Below are 17,349 nucleotides of genomic sequence, written 5' to 3' on the forward strand. Positions count from 1 at the left end.
TGTGCTTTTTCCAATGGTACGTCTAATCATTGAAGTTTAGATGTCTATTCCAGGAATAAAGACGGCAGGATATTTAACGAGTCCGTTTCTTTTCTTTTCTCAGCCGTGGATACAGGACGAGAGGTTGTGGAAGAGGCCACTCAGAAAGTCACCATGCTCTATCAAAATACCGGTGAGAGGCTGTAGTTGTTGGCCAGAGTTTAAGTGAGGTTCAGTGATTATCAGATGTGTTCAGATGTTCCTGTTAGAGGATTTCAAAGGGTGCTGCCAACCCCTGACGTGACTCATGACCAGACTTTCAGCAACTTAAACGCTCTTCAATGTCCTGCAAAAGTTCTTGCTTCTGAAGCTCTGTGATGCATGAGGTTTTTTTTTTTATCTTAAATGTGAACTTAGAGGGTTAGAAAGTCAAATTCATAGTCATGGCATTAAATGTTGCATGCAATTAAAAAAAAAAATATCCTCAGTATTTGTGTGTTATCTTCTAATACACACATCTAAACAGCTCTAAATCAAGATGCTTTGCATAAAATGCTAAATGGAAGTAGTTATAATGAAAAATTAAACCAAATTAAGTATGCATAAAACAAGATTTAAAAAAAATCTCAGTCTGGTATGAAAACATTTTCCAATCGAGTTGATTTTTCTTTGCACTGGCTGATATTTGTTCGTGTTTTAATCATAAGCTCACTTCATTTTGATCAGTTTCTCAGAAAACAAGACTTTGTTACTTTGCGTCTCTGTGTATATCTAAAAACTTTTGGACGGGAAAATGAGACAAAAACACTGGGGAAGACATCACTTTTTTGCAGCATGAAAACAAATCGTGCCAAAAAAATCTAAATTTTGAGAAAATCATCTTTAAAGTTGTCCAAATGAATTCTTAGCAATGCAGATTACTAATCCAAAATTACGTTTTGAAAATTTACGGTAGGAACTTATACTAAATATCTTCATGGGACATGATCTTTAATTAATCTCCTAATGATTTTTGGCATAAAAGAAAATAATCGATAATTTTGACCCATGCAATATATTGTTGGATATTACTACAAATATCCCCCAGAGACCGAGACTGATTTTGTGCTCCAGGGTCACATTTAGAGCTGTTGTGTGTGTGTGTGTTTTCTGTCCCCAGAGGTGTGTCCGCAGCGGAGGCGGAGTTACTCTACATGCAGGAGGTGGAGAAGATGGAGGGCTACGGGGAGGAGAGTGTCCAAGCAAAGGTAAAGCTGTTCTTCGTGCAACTCCTGTTCCTTCATGGTGTGACAGTGTAAAAGAGTGAATGCATGCACCTAAAAATATCACGAAAACCATGCACATGAATATAAATCCTACTGTTTACTTATAAACTTTAAGCTTGCCTTATGATAGATTCCCCGGACACATTTGCATTATGCAATAAAAATGTTTTTTAGACTTTGGTGTGAATTTGCTTGAAAATGCAGAGAAGAAAGATATTATTTGATATTAAAAATGCAGAGAATTTACTGATGTTTGTTTGTTTCTTCATCAGATTTGTAGAAAGGTAGAATTGCATCAATGGGAGTGAAGGGTGCCGTCAGAATGAGAGTCCAGACAGCTGATACAGTAGGAGTGGTGTTGGATTACTTCTGGTTTACTGTGATGTTTTTATTCAGCTCTTACATGGACTCTCATTCTGACGGCACCCATTCACTGCAAAGCATCCATTGCTGAATTAATAATTAATTTTATGTTATTTCACGATGCTATATTTGAAGATTTTCCTTCCTTGTGTCTAAACAGGACGCTCAGAGCACAGATGATCATCGGCTCTTGTCTGGACGGGATTTTTGTCAAGCACAAAAATGGGAAAGCACCTCTCATGTTTCAGTATGTGCGCGTGCATTACAGCTTGTGGAATGCATTCAATATTTGTGACACATTTATGATGTTTAGCAATCCTTAGTTTTATTTTGCATTGACTTTTTTTATGCATCTATATTAAGATGTCTGCATCAGTGAGAAGTCTCTGCATGGCATATGAAAATTTTATATCGCAGCATATGAATTAATATGGTTGTTCTTGTGCTAATGTAGTGAAACAGGCATGCATTGATAATGTAACTAGATTTTTCCATGCTTTACTTAGCTAGAGAACATCTATGCATAGAGATTTATGTCGGATATGTCAAAAGGCTTTCACTCGTGCACTTCAAAGTCTGTTTATCATCCAGCGTATTTGTGTTTTACTGTCATGGGTCTGACTCCTCTCTCCATTGTTTCTGCAGGTGGAATGACATTAATAATATGACTCATAATAAATCTTTCTTTGCCCTGGAGCTCGCCAACAAAAAGACACAATCCAGTTCCAGACCGTGAGTCAGATGCTTCCTTTCTTTAGACTTACATTAAGCTGCAGTTATTCCTTCACATATGTGCCTCGATGAATGTCCTTTCCTATTAGTGAATAGTTCAGGCCCTGAGACACATGAGGCTGATTTGATTGAGTAAAAATGTTCTGGCTTCGTTTCAGGAGGACATGGAGACGTCCAAATATGTGTGCAGGATGTGGCTGGCGCGGCACAAGTTTTATAAAAATTAACAACAGCAGTCTGTAAGTGTGTGTGTGTGTGTGTGTGTGTGTTAGGGATGCACTGGTTTTGGCCAATACAATTTAAGGAACTCTGTAGCCTGCTAAAGATGCCAGTTATTAATCTTTTATTTCCCTAAATTAACCATTTTTAATGTTGTGACTAAACAATCTGTCTTTGGTGGATGGATGTATAAGGAAACATCATATGCACAATAAAAATAATAAAATAAATAAATCATAATTTAGCAAATAATTCAATTCAGTGTGTGGTCCGTGCGTTATTTATCGTGTTTGTCTCTCGTGCTAAAACAGTGAAATAGTATTTTAATTAAAATAACTGTTCTCTATGTGAATATTTTGTTAATTGTAATTTATTCCTGTGATGCAAAGCTGTATTTCCAGCATCATTCCTCCAGTCTTCATTGTCACATGATCTTCAGAAATCATTCGGATTTATCAAGAAACATTCTTATTATGGAAAGTTATTTTACTTTAAGCTTTTTTAAACCAAAAAGTATTAAAAAAAGGTTAATTTATCAGTAATTAGCTGATTAATATTGTTGGCTTCTTGATCAGTGCGTCTGTAGTTTAGTGTCTCCTCCTTGTCTCCAGAGCGCTGTCTGACGGCCCAAACTCTGCGGGCTCCCAGAGGTCCTTTCTCTCTCTTTCTTTTCCTCGTCTCCCAAACCTCTCTCGTCCCTCTGTGCCCGCTGACAAGGGGTGAGCCTGACTGCATGAGGCGTCGATGCATTACTGCTCAGAGAGACAGAAAACTCCCGAAAAATCTCCAACGAATGACATGACAACATGTCCAGCTCACATTTCACAGTGAAAAATACAATTAAAATTATAAGTAAAATGCAAGTAAAATTTTATTTTAAGACAAATTATAGACAGTAAATCAAATGCTACTTTAAATACAATATATATATTATATAGAGAATGTGGCTGAGAGTTGTCATGAAAATGTCACAATGCAAAAATTAAATGCTTTGTGAAATGCAAACCCTGACTTTGCACCGTAGTATCACAGTGCATGTGACATAAACGCTGAGCTTTAATACTCTGGTTTCTTTAACACCTGTCTTTGATTGTTTTGTGTTTTATTACAGACAGACGCAGCCTGCTCCAGTAAACACCGTGAGGCGACGGTCCTCGACGAGAATGTCTCTGGTCAGCATTAATCCGGTTATTCGATGACTGTCACAGTTTTGCTCATCAATATGACTTGTGATGCTAAGTCTAGAGGGGCAGCTCACTGGGTTTGGGACAGAGTTAATGTGTCCAGCTGAATAATGCTGCTTTTGTTCTGTCTTCTGATGCAGCCAAAACCACAGCCCTACATGATGCCACCTCAGATGCACTTTAACGGCCATTACACCGAACCCTACACATCTTCACAAGGTAGAACATGTCCCATCAGCAACAGGCCAGAAATGCTTTGTCTGTTCTCAAAACAAGTATTTTCTTATTTAGTATTTTGCATCTAAAAATTCTTAAATCAAGAGCATAGTCCGACAGATATTGGTTCTCGTTTCAAGCATGTTTAATAATAATCTTGATGCATTTTTCAGAAAAGAAGACCTAATATAATATTTAAACATTCTTAAATCAAAAAAGCAAAGTAACTTCAGATATTAAGTCTTCTCGAGGTAATACATCTTGATTTAAGAGTTTATATATTTATACTTGAAAACAAGACGAAAACAATTAATTTATATTAGTTAATAAATACTAAGAAAACCATTTATTGTGTTATGTAAAATAAGGTAAATTGTAGAGAGTAAATAATAAAATTGCAATTTCAATAAATATAAAAATATGGTAAATGATGAAAAAAAAAAAAAAAAAAAAAATATATATATATATATATATATATATATATATATATATATATGTATATATATATATATATATATATATGTTTATTTATTTAGATTGTAAGCTTGTATTGGAAAAAGACAAAAGTGCTAAGTATAAGAAATTGTTTATTTTATATATATATATATATATATATATATGTATGTATGTATTCATTCATTCATTCATTCATTCACTCATTTTTTATCAAGAAATATTATATCCAGTAAATTAAAAACAAAACAAACAAACAAAAAAAAAATATATATATATATATATATATATATATATTTTTTTTATGTAACTTAACCATAGTTTTGCATCCTAATGACTTGCTTCTCAAGTGAATGTGTCTCGATGAAAGAAAGTTTAGATATTTGTATATAATAAAATTATAATAAACCAGAACTGACGCACGTCTCTTGTACATCCCACAGATAATCTGTACATCAACAACCAGAACGGTTTCTACTACCATTCCCAGACCAGTCTGGACCGCTCTCCGCACGAGTACAACGGCCGGATCCGTAACGGCAGCGTTTACAGCGCACAGAGCACCAGCTCCCTCAACAACCCTCAGCACTACCTACAGCCCTCGCCCATGTCCTCCAACCCCAGCATCACAGGAAGTGACCTCATGCGGCCCGACTACGTGCCTTCCCACCGGCACAGCGCCCTGATCCCGCCGTCCTACCGCGCTACGCCTGATTACGAGAGCGTCATGAGGCAGAAGAACCACGGGATGATCCCGCCAGCTGAGCGCCAGAGCCACTCCATGAGGAACCTGAACATTGGGAACTCGTACGCCTACAGCCGCCCCGACCCGCTCGTGTACAGCCAGCCGGAGATCCGGGAGCACGGCACGGGCCAGTACCCCTTCCACCTCAACTACAGCTTCCACAGCCCCTCCCCGTACCCCTATCCCACCGAGAGACGGCCTGTCGTAGGAGCCGTCAGCGTCCCCGAGCTCACCAACGTCCAGCAGGCGCAGGAATATCCTCCGCCCAACATCATCAGGAATCAGGTTTATTGGCCGCCTCCGCCGTATCCCTACCCTCACCCTCGACCCGCTAACAGCACCCCGGATCTGTCCCGCCATCTCTACGTCAGCAGCAGTAACCCGGATCTGATCACACGCCGCGTCCATCACTCGGTGCAGACCTTCCAGGAGGACAGCCTTCCCGTGGCTCACTCGCTGCAGGAAGTGAGCGAGCCGCTCGTCACGACCCGACGGCCTCACATGCACAAACGCAACTCCATCGAGATCGCCGGGCTAGCATACGGCCTGGAGAACATGAGGCTGAAGGAGAGGAAGGTGTGATGATGATCATATACACATCTAAAACCATTTCAATAGTGTTTGCACCTTCAACTGATGCACCTTTAGTTATATAAGAGTCCCAATTCTGTAATGAATTATTATAATGTAAATTAAACTCTGAATCTAGATTATGCAATAAAATAATTGTATTGGAATCCTAATAATTTAATATTTTATAATTACAAAGATATATAGTTACATATATATATATATATATATATATATATATCAACCTGTGATGAATTATATTTAAGATAATTGTTTAGATTGTGTTTGGATAATTTTTTTTTATAAATCCTGCTAATTATAACATTTTTATATAATTATTAGCATCATTATATGATTAAAATATATATCAAATTATGTGTATATTTATGAAATTTTTTATTTGTGATATTAAACACATTTTCAATTGTTTTCAGCAGTATTTTGCTGATTCTTATATAATTTCTTATATAGCTTCAATAATTGTAATTATTTATAATTAATATCTGATACTCTAGATTGAGCTATTTGAGATTAAAAATGTCACAAAATATATTTTATGTGACTGTACGCATATTCTATATCAATAATATATTTGAATAATCAATTTTATTATATATCAGTGTCTTCGGTGTGATGTTATAGACATTTAAACAGGATTTTGCCAATTAATAATATATAATGAATAAAATAATTCCTGCGTAATTATTAATAATATAAGACTCTATTTTCTATATTGAATGAATTCATGAATATGCATCAAACACCCATGGATGTGCATCTTCAGTGTGATTTATAGCTCTTTTCATCAGCATTTCGCAAATTCTCTAATAATAGTTCATTAGGAATGATTATAATTAATTCTTATATAATTATTAGCAGTGATCTCAGATTCTAAATTAACTTTATTTAAGAAAATGCATTATTGGTTTTAGTATTCATGGACATTTTTTGCATCATCTCCCCAGGTATCCGCATCTGCAGCCGAGACCCCGCCCCCTGGTGCCCAGACGATGCAACCTGCAGCATCCGGCTCGGACATCAACATCGTCCTGGAGGTCACAAAGCCAGAGGACGCGGTCATCAAGGAGGACGTCATCTACGGGCACAAAAAATCCCTGTCCGACGCCACGATGCTGGTGCACAGCAGCGGTGAGGAGGAAGAGTTCGAAGATGACAGCGGCAGACACACACCTCAGTCTCAGGATGCTGTGGGCGGCCCCGAGCATCACATGACCCAGATGGGACGGCCCCTCGTAGATCCACCCGCTTATCCCTTCAGCCACAGTATGGAGACGGTCCCAACATCCCCTCTGGTGTTCCCCATCCCCATCATCCGCAAACCAGAAGACATAGTGCAGCTGCCGCCTCTGAGAGAGCCCGGACACATGGTGCCTTCAGTATCAGAGGGAGACCTGAGCGGACAGGGACGCTTCAGACAGAAGAGGGACGTCTATAAGAGACCCGTCTCAGACGTGCCACCTCCCAGAAGAAACATCGATGGTCTTCCACCGGCCGTAAGTTCACTTAGACATTTGCAAATGCAACCTACACTAAGTTGAGATTTATTTCCATATGCACATAATGTTAAAACCTTAAGAGTTTGAATGTTTGAAAATAAAAAATGCAAAGATGTAAACGATACACACTTTCGTACTGAACCGCTTTTAAATAGATTGTAAATGCTTGCACGCATTTTACGTTCACTTTCGAATTGCAGCAACAGCTGACGTCAACAAAACGGTACGACAAACTCACATTAAAATAAAATGTTTAATTTATTAACAAAACGAATACAAATATATAAAATAACAAATATCTTACACAAAGTTTATAAATATAAAACACGGTGGAACCAAAGAAATAAGAAACAATTGATAAAAAAAAGCTTCCAAAAATGGCAAAATTCCTTCCAAATTATTTTTTTTTAAGATCATATGATTATTTGAATAAACTAAAAAAAAAGAATAAAAATCATAATTGAAAATTGTGACATCCCTGTTGTATCCAAAACATGAATTTTGCGAACGCTTACACTCCTAATAAATATTATTGTAACGAGTAATGAGTGCTAGAGATAAATTATAATTATACAAATTATTTTATATTAAGCAGTAGAATTGTAATGTATTTTGAATTTTTATAAATATATATATATATATAAAAATAGATATTATTTCAAAGCTTTTGAAGTCCAGCTTCAAAGTCAAAATAAAACTCTAATTTTACATTTTTATGACTTCACTTAAAGATCAGAATTGAATCAGAAATCGTGAAAAAGAAAAACTGAAAGGCAAAATAGACATAATTATTATTGTAACCTGTAGTATAAAATAAAATGATAATTCAAAAATTATTTAACAAAATAATGTATTCAGCATTTGTTGTTGTAATTATTATTTAAAAGGTTTGCACCCACTTAAGTCCAGTTACAAAGTCAAAATAAAACACTTTAATTTAAAATATATTAAATATTGAATGTATTATTACATGTATGCCATTAACCAGCTTCAGAATTGAATATGCAAATGTTTCATTAAATTATTTAAATATTAACTTTAAAAATCTACCACAAGTAACAATTTTCTGTAGAGTTTTTGGACTAAAAAAGTTATGAGCCTTACTTAAAGATCAGAATTAAATCACAATCACAAAAAATACAGAAAAACTGGAAAATATAAGATTAAATATTCAAAAATAAATTACTGTAACTTGTAGTGTAGCATAAAATTATCATAACATTTGTATTACAATTATAATTATGTTATTAAGTATTTAACAAAATTGTAATTTACAGAAATTATATATATATATATATATATATATATATATATATATAAAGTATTTTTATTAGTTAAAATAATAATAATTATAATGTATTACAATTGTGTTATATTTTAATGTAAAAAAAAATATATGTATATTACATATAATTTATACAAATTGTAATTAATTTCCCCTTATATATTTTTTTCTATTAAGTCTGTTTGAGAGTTATTATACTGTAGAATTTGTGATGTGTCATGTAGAAACGCAGGGTTTTTATTAGCCCAAAGTATAATAAGCACAATGTAAGGCGTCAGTATGTTGTGTAGCCACCCAGATGAGATCATTACGTCATCGTGTGAGCATCTCCAGGAGTGTTTTCAGGCGTTCACTAAAGAAAAGCATCACAATTAGATGCAGTGTCTCTTCTAATGAGCTTTAACCAGGAACTAAATGCTACTTCCTCCTTCCATTAATAACACATTTAAGTTATGCAGTTATACATATGTGTGTATATATATATATATATATATATATATATATATATATATATATATATATATATATATATATATATATATATATATATATATATATATATATATATAATATTATTATTATTATTATTATTATTTATTTATTTATTTATTTATTTTTCTGGTGACAGGAATCAGAATTATTTTTATACTATTATAATTATTTATATTTAATAATCATAATATTATAATGATTAATTGTCTTTTTTTTTGTCCTTTGTTACAAACACACACACACACACACACATATACAAATAATTTATATATATATATATATATATATATATATATATATATATATATATGTGTGTGTGTGTGTGTGTGTGTGTGTGTGTGTGTGTGTGTGTGTGTGTGTGTGTGTGTGTGTGTGTAAGATATGATAAATATTTTATAAATAATTATAATAGTATTAAAATAATACTGATTCCTTTCACCCTTCTGTAGTAATTCATCAAGTTTTAGTATTAATGCAATAAATATATATTTTTTGCTCTAGTTATTCATTTTAATATGTACTGCTGTACTGTTTTTCACATACTTAGTTTTGAATTTAAAATAACCTTAAAATAAGATTTCAGTACTTTAACATGTGGAGCATAAATCCAGATGTTTCTCAGAATGTTGACGCTGCTCGTCAGAGAGACACAGATATAGATCAGTTCAGCTCAGCTGTGAAAGGAAATGTGAACCGACTTGTGATTGCTTGGTGTTGCTTTTATTTTCATTTGGGGTGTTTGTTCACTGGGCGAGGCCGAGCACTTGACTTCATACGTGTGCTCTGGAGAATGTGACCCGACCGGTCGTCAGACCCGAACGACTGCATTCTGTGTCTCTGCTCCACTGAGTCTCTCAGACGCTGATCCTCAGACTCTCTCTCTCTCTCTGTGTGTGTGTGTGTGTGTCTCTCGCTCGCTCCGGGGATGAAGGGGATGAAGAAAGGACGCTCCGAGGTCAAGAAGGTGGGTCCCCTGAAGATGGCGGCTCTCAACGGCCTGACCCTGTCCAGAATGCCTCTGCCCGATGAAGGGAAGGACGACCCGGAGAACGCCTCTAATGATGAGCGGGTGAGTGCTGCTTTCTGGTTGGTCGAAGAGTAGTTAGTTAGTTCGTTTTTTAATGGTCAGTGATGTTGGGTTAACCAGGCTTGGATCTGCACAGATTTGATTATTGACATTTTTCCAATTTTTAGTAAAAAAAAATCAATATTTAAGAATTAGTCCTTTTAATAAATACATGTATTGAATTTTTATATTTAAACAAGAAAACAGAAATATGTTTTAAATGTATTAATGTATTTAATAGTTATAACATTTATAGTAGAGTCATCAAAAATGTGTGTTTGTATATATATATATATATATATATATATATATATATATATATATATATATATATATATATATATATATACACTTATATATATACAATATATATATATATATATATATATATATATATATATATATATATATATATATATATACAATTTACTATCTAAATATATTACTGTGTTAGAAAATTTGTATGATTGTTACTAGTGTAACATATAATATTCATGTTTCTAGGATTTTTTAAAAACTTAAATATTTTGAGAATATATATATATATATATGTGTGTGTGTGTGTGTAGTTTAAATTTATTACTCTATTAATCATTATATTATTATCACTTTTATTATTGTAAATGTTATAAATAGCATAATTTATATTGATGTCATCAAAAATATCAGTGCATATATAATATTAATATTAATATTTTTGTGTTTTAAATATTTTTATTATATTAAAATTATTATATTATCATTTATTGTTTTTGTAAGCGTATATACAATACTAAACATTTATATTGAAGTCATCGTAAAAATTATATGATAAATTATCATTTATTTTCTAATATTTAAAAAATGTGTTAATTATTCGGAGTTATATCTTTAAATATGTTAATGTATTTATTATAATTATTACAATTATTGTTAATTAATGAAATCAATCCGATCTATGAAATATGACATCTAGTTTTGATTAATCCTCATCGCATCGAGCAGAATCTCAGTTGAGGACAGATTGTTTATTAATGTGAAATACTAACTGGCTTCTCAGACACATCTGGGCTCGATGTTAGCATGCTAACTGCTAACACACCTCACGTCCTGTGTGTTTCCTGCAGTGTAAGATCCTGGAGCAGCGCATGGAGCAGGGGATGGTGTTCACCGAATACGAGCAGGTGCCCAAGAAGCGTCCCAACTGTGAGTGCACTTTCGCTCTGATGCCCGAGAACAGCGACAGGAACCGCTTCCAGGACGTCCTGCCCTACGACGACACGCGTGTGGAGCTGGTGCCCACCAAAGAGAACAACACGGGCTACATCAACGCCTCGCACATCAGGGTGAGCTCGAGATCTGTGATGTCTAGAGACTTATTAGACTGATAGAGAAAAAGATTCTTAAAATAAGAACAATATCACTTCTGTTTATTTATTAAGATTAATAATAACTATGTGTCCCCAAACACTGTAATCTTAGAAAAAAGTTATCTTATAATAAGTTTTATAGTAATAAAATTAATTATAATTAATAATGTTTTGTAATAATAATACTAATTATTATTATTATGCCCTAAAATTGTTTGTTATAATATAGTTTAGGATTATAATAATACTTTTTGAACCATGTTGAACTAAAATGAAATAATATAAATATATATAAAATAATAAATGAAGAAAAATGCAATTATTTTTTTCGTTAATTTTAAGTTTAATTTATTATCATCATTATTATTACTACTATTGAAACAAGAAAAGTAATGATGTTAATATAATATAAATATGTAAAATAATTATTACATTTAAAAATATAAATATTTTTAAGAAGAAATGTACAATTACAAGTTGAAAATATATTCTTATTCTTAATATTATTATTATTATGCCTGTTCATGCAGCATCAAAATAATCATAGAGATCTGATATAAAAATGTGCATTATTTTTTGAAGATTCTAAAATAAATCATTGAACGTCATGAAATCAGGAAAGCACATGCATCTTATGACCCAAAAAAAGCATGCAAAAAAAAATTTATATTCTAATTACCTACATTTTTATTTATGATTTTGGTTCATTGTTACTTGCTAAATTTTACATAATTTTTTTATGCATGCACATAAAAGTCTTAAAGTCCTTGAACACCAATAACTGCTGTTTGCAGCTATATTTGAGCTGCTTTGAATCAGTTTTGTTTTTTTCAGTTGTGTTTTCTGCTGCTGTGTTGATCAGGTTACGGTCCGAGGGAAAGAGTGGAGTTATATCGCGTCTCAGGGTCCGCTCTCCAACACATGCCAAGACTTCTGGCAGATGGTTTGGGAACAAGGAGTCTCCATCATCGCAATGGTTACAGCAGAGGAGGTGACGATGGAGAGATCATTAACGGAGTGTCACTCTTGAATCTGAAGTGTAAGTCATTGTTTTGTGTGCCGTCCTGCAGGAAGGAGGTCGAGAGAAGAGTTTCCGCTACTGGCCTCGTCTGGGCTCTCGTCACAACACGGTAACATACGGGCGATTTAAGATCACCACACGCTTCCGCACAGACTCGGGGTGCTACGCCACAACGGGGCTGAAGATCAAACACCTCCTGACGGGACAGGAGCGAACCGTGTGGCACCTGCAGTACACCGACTGGCCCGACCACGGCTGCCCCGAGGACTTCAAGGGCTTTCTCTGTAAGTACAGCACAGATACCGGCCTTTCTTTATATCAGATGTACTGCTTTGGCACACAGGACATCACGGTGAAATGGTGTTAGCATCTGCGTGTGAAAAGATAAAGACATTAGTGTCTGGACAAACTACTGAACCAGAAAGAAAAGAGAAAGTATTCTCTTAAACTCTTTAATTATGCAGTTGGTAAAGCGGGTCACAAAACATCTTCATCTTTTTTTCCCAGGTCATATATACCTAAAATATGTATACCAAAAAAACATATTTCATTGTGCATTTATACATGCAATTATATTTAATCAGTATATTATAAAGTAAAACATAATGCATATTTTTCTGAATGCAATTTTTTGTAGCATTATACTTAAGAGCAATTAATCTGTATATGCTATATATTTATACAGAATAAGAATATATATATATATATATATAATATATATATATATATATATATATATATATATATATATATATATATATACTAATCTTTCTTGACACTGTGCCTAAAAGTATTGTCACAAAATCTTGTTTTATTAAAATGTTTGTACATTATACATTAGTTTTATAATTAACTAACATTGCATATTAATTCTGAGCATAATAATGTCAAAAAAAATATTTATTTTTTTCAGATTTTGGAGTAAAACTTGACTGGTTGTGTTTGCTTAAGCTCATCCCAGCAGTGTTTTTCAGCACCATTATAATGATTCAAGATACATTATTTTGATGATGTTTGTATCATGCATGACTTTAATCTTCGAGAAGAGTGTTTTCTTGCGGCGTGTCCCTCGGCTGACCTCTTTCTGTTGTGCAGCGTTGTGTTTTCTCTCCTGGCGTGGCTCTCTAAAGCGCTCTATTTCTGTGTCTCAGCGTACTTGGAGGAGATCCAGTCTGTGAGGCGACACACCAACAGCTCCAGCGACCCAAAGAACACAAACCTTCCCGTCCTGGTGCACTGCAGCGCAGGGGTGGGACGCACTGGTGTGGTCATCCTGTCTGAGATCATGATAGCTTGTCTGGAACATAATGAGGTACATGTGTCCTGTGCTTACAGTGGCAGGAACGCATGAGAGATTTAGTGCATTTGACCAGCTTTTCAGGGCAGAATGGTGACGGTTACCAGGGTAAAGGACACACACTGCACAGAAATTAAATTGCTACACTTCTGCTAAGCTAACAAACACACAGTTGCTAGTCTCTGCAGATGTCAGGATGTGACTGATGGACAGGTTTATACTGCACTTAGACCTAGTTTACACATTTAATGTGGCGAAATCACAGCCGAGAGGCATGGAAGGACAGACAGTGGTGCCGTTATGCAACTTGGGCACAATCATTTAGCCATTAAAAAACACTGAAAATGCCATTTCACAATTTTCTTAAGACGGAGACATTAAACAGACTGTACTCGAATGCCTCATTTACATCAAAATTAAATATGGTGTATGGGGTCGTTTAATTAGTTTCACTGGAAGTACAATAGAAAAATATTTGTGTTAAAAAAGAACTGTTTTAATGTCTTTATTAATCTAAAAAGAAATGAAACTTACTAATCAAATAAAACATTTATTACAATTAATTTAATAATTATTAAATATTTTAATAATTTATTAAAATGATTTCATTAAATCTTAATTTGAAAGGTGATTAACAGAAATAAAAATCTAATTATTTGTGTGAATTACTAAAAAAGATTCATGTTACGAAACACTTCAAACCTAAAGACTTGTTTTTCCATTATTATTTATTTTAATTATTATACTTTAATTTTAAATGTTATTTATTTTTTACATTTATATATTTTTCTATTATGTTATGTACCTTTTTAATACAACTTTTAAATCGTGTATATTGTGAATGAATGAATCAGTGTGAAACAGCTTTGTTACTAAAGACTTGAGCTCAATCTTAAAGATTAAAAATTATTACATTTTAATTATTTAACTATTATATTAAATGCTGTGTAATAAGTAAAATAATTAATGTAATCTAATATAAAGGATACAATATTTTTATCTTTTATTTACCCTTTTGTATACATATTTTTAAATCATTTTTGTGTAAATGATTTTTAGCAAATAAATGAATCAATCTGATATCAGTGCAATAACAGCTTCATGTTATGAAACACTTAAGTTAAACTTAAACTCAATTAGTGGTCGACCGATATGTGTTTTGTTTTTTTGACAGCCGATGCCGATATCTTGGAAAGCAGGGGAGCCGATATAAAGCCGATATAATTGTTTTAATTATTATTATTAATATTTAAGAAATTTGAAATAATTTAACAATGGATTAAAAAATAAATGTGTAAAAGAAACATACTTTATATGACAGTATTTTTCACAAATAAATAAATATTTAATAAAAAATATAATTTATCAACAGGGCACTCAGTATTCTGGGAAGTCTGTGTGCACTGGGAATCATATTTTTCAAATACAGCCAGGGTAACACTCACGAGAAAGTATTATAATGTTTGCCTCTCTATTACTAATAGGCCTAATATAATACTTTATGTATACATTAATTGTTTAACCGTTCTATTTGATTATTAGATAGACTTCTGTCTGTATTAGACAGAACTATTAACGACAACGACGACGAACAAGAGAAAGATTGTAAGCACTGTGCGCACTCAGACACTGCCGCTCTCAGCGCTGTCAAAATAAAAGTCCCGCCTCAAACACATCTGCCAAATAGAAAAATGTATCTGCCATTGCCGATATTTGAAAATTGCAAAATATCGGCCGATATATCGGTCGACTACTAGACTCAATTATTTGTTTATATTCTAATAGCCATTTACAATTTTGTAAAATTTTATCTCAAGCTCTTTGCATTATCGCTGTATGTGAAATCTGCTTTACAAATAAACATGGCGTACTTTGCTTATTAAATATTTCATAATTCAGAATCTAAATTTGGATTTTCCACATTCAAAACTGCTGTGAAATACTCCTGTTTTAATACTGACATGTCGGATGTTTCCTGACAGATGCTGGACGTCCCGACCGTTCTGAACTTGCTGCGGCAGCAACGCATGATGATGGTACAGACGCTTTCACAGTACTCCTTCATTTACAAAGTCCTCATTCAGTTCCTGAGAAACTCCAGACTGATCTGAGACCAGCGCTGGCACAGAGGAGCCTCTCACAAGCCCTCGGTCCCCGTCGGAGCTTCCTCACGGGGCAGTAATGAAGGACGCCGCGGCGCGCTCTGCTTTACCAGTATTATTCACTGTGGACTTGTACACAGATGTCATCCAGCACTTTTATTTTGCTGTACATAGACGCAGCTTTGTTATTTAATAGGATACGCTGAACTGCAGTGGTTCTTTTATACCAGGTTCCTCGTGGATTTTATTAGTTTACGCATGAAGTTTTAGCAAGCAAAAATTATAATAGCGGACACAGTGTTTACCGAGATGAACTTAAGTCGATGAATCTCATGAAAAGCCCAGATTTTGTGTCAAAATGTGCTTAATATTATGCTGAAATGCAAAAAAGGTTTGCTTTTCTGTATGCAACGTGTTCGAATGCTCTTGAGATTCTCTCATTTGCATCATGGGATGCATATAACAGGACTCTGGGAGTTTGAAGTATCATGTCCAGTGTTACGCGACATGTTCAAGCAATGTTTTACAGTTTAACCCTACGAACAGGGTTTCACCCCCGGCTAACGCATCTCAAGTTTGAATGCTGCCAAAGACGGGACGGTTTCTTTTCTGATCGCAGACACAACCTATGGTTAATTTACAATATGTATTAAAATTGTATATGAAAACTGTATTCTAAATATAATAATCAGAAAGGCTTTCTCGTTGCATTAGGGATGATTTTGTATTTTTGCAGCTCTTGTCACTTTCCACCTGCATACGACAACCAGACGCACCAAAGAGCATCACGACTCGACTTTTGCATTGGAGTGAACAATAGTGTGGGTTTATTGTGGACGGTTCGTGAGCTCATTATCTTATACACACCAGCTATGATGGTTTACCAAAGAGATTTCAGCATATCGAGTTCTTTAAGTCTTAAAACACTGTGAAACTGCATAACCCATTCTGTTATGTGCAGTTGAATTGCATTCTGGGTATTTACGATAAAGCAGTACAGACAGATGCTACATTCCACCATAATGGTGCTGTTGCATGTTCTGAAAGAAATAGTTCGGCCAAAAATGTACATTCGCTGAAAATGTACCGAATTTGGAACCAAAAGCTGTTTAGACACCCATTCACTGGGTGTGCAAGTGACGCAATGCTAAATTGCTCTAAATCTGATATCTTGGATGACCTGAGGGTGAGCACATTCTGGCTAATTTTCATTTTTAGTAAACTATTGCTTTAAACCCAAACATACATGCAGCGTCCTGCCAAAATATTCCATGGGAGAGTCAAAAATCAAAAGAAAAAAGCAGTGCAATTTAAGTAAAAGTTTAAAATAAAAAATACATTAGTAAAGTGGAACTGAAAGTATTTGTTGTACTGAATTTTATTTATTGTGTGCAGAAAGGACGATGTATTACTGAATTTTAGTAATGATAATGAGATCTTTCACCTGTCCATAATGAAAATTTGAGGCAAAATAGTTGCTTAATTGTTCTGAAA

At 34.2% G+C, this 17,349-nt stretch overlaps 1 pseudogene; it reads left to right on the top strand.

The window, feature by feature from the left end:
* Positions 1-53: 53 nt before the first annotated feature.
* On the top strand, positions 54-17,208 carry LOC113079187 (tyrosine-protein phosphatase non-receptor type 21-like; annotated as a pseudogene).
* Positions 17,209-17,349: the final 141 nt, after the last annotated feature.

This window comes from Carassius auratus, unplaced genomic scaffold (genome assembly GCF_003368295.1).
Source record: "Carassius auratus strain Wakin unplaced genomic scaffold, ASM336829v1 scaf_tig00027287, whole genome shotgun sequence".
Classification (NCBI taxonomy): Eukaryota; Metazoa; Chordata; class Actinopteri; order Cypriniformes; family Cyprinidae; genus Carassius; species Carassius auratus.